A 1,353-nucleotide genomic window follows, 5' to 3' on the forward strand; every position below is an offset into this window, starting at 1 on the left:
CTTCCCTTAAACTACCGGTAGTCTCTCCCGGGGCTGCGACTGCAGGCGACTGGTCAGCAAACGGCATTCAAGAGGGAACCTCCTGAATTTTTCTTGCTCCTTTTCTTTGGGCTGTTCCCTCTTCAGGGTCTCCACAGCGAGTCCTCCTCCATCTACCTCCATCTACCTCCTGTCCTCTGCATCATCTTGAGATGTCTGAGTGGGATCTCAACATTCTCATGGGAGGTGAAAAGCTTGCAGTCTTTTCACCTGAATTTAGAACAGGTTCAAAGAATGGAGGGAGACTCTTTCTTTCAAAAGTTACGCATCATGACAGGAACTGCAAACCTGCTTCAGGAGTTCAAGGCCTGCGTCTGACACGTGCACTGGTCAAAACGGATGATCAAAATCTCAAAAACTAACTGGCTAAGAAACTGGAAGAATAAGAACTTGTCTAAATCTGCATATCTTTATTTCCAAGTGTACTCAGGTAAATGAAATGATAGACTGGAGGCAGCTGCTGGGCTTGATGCTCCAGACCTGCGCTGCTCAAGGTGCTGCATGGTGGAGCAGCTCTCAATTACTCTTCTTTTCTGGAAGAAAATCACTTTAGACGATCGTTTCCTCTGGTATCAGATGCTGTGCAGCCGGAAGGATTTTTACTGAATTTTTAGTTTTGGACGTTTGTTATGATGTGTAACCATGACAACAAGGTGTTGTTTTCTTTTACAACCGGGAGCAGCTGATTACCGTCTCAAAGCTCAAAGATCTCAACTACAGCTGGGAAACAAGTTGGATGAACTCCAAGCCCTAACAAGGACCCATCCACAGTATGGGGGATGCAGTGTTTCACCGAGACATGGCTGCAGGTTCAAATCCCTGACTCCAGCGTCTTCCTGCCAGGCTTTATGACCATTTGAGCAGATGGAGATTTAGAGAGAAGTGGCAAAAACAATGGAGTCCAGATATTGAACTGTTAGCACAGCTCGTGACAACAAGACGACCAGGATCATCCCCCGGCACCTGCAGCTGTCTGTCTGCAACGAGGAGGAGCTCAACAAGCTGCTGGGAGGAGTTCTGCCCAACATTCAGATGGTCCTGATGCCCAGGAGGACAGAGAAACCCAAGTCCAAGTAGACAGCAGCTTCTTCAGATCCACTGTGAGACGGACTGCTAAGAGCTCCTTCCTGCTCACATCCATCAGCATCTAGAACAACTCTTTCATGAAACCAGGATGATGAGCTACAACACTGAATTTACCTTTGAGATGAATCAAGTAGTTTTGAATTTAATTGAATGTGGGCAACAAAACTACAAACCGGATTCCAAAAAAGTTGGGACACTAAACAAACTGAATAAAAACTGAATGCAATG

Source organism: Nematolebias whitei, chromosome 6, assembly GCF_014905685.2.
Source record: "Nematolebias whitei isolate Nwh7 chromosome 6, NemWhi1, whole genome shotgun sequence".
In the NCBI taxonomy this organism is placed as follows: Eukaryota; Metazoa; Chordata; class Actinopteri; order Cyprinodontiformes; family Rivulidae; genus Nematolebias; species Nematolebias whitei.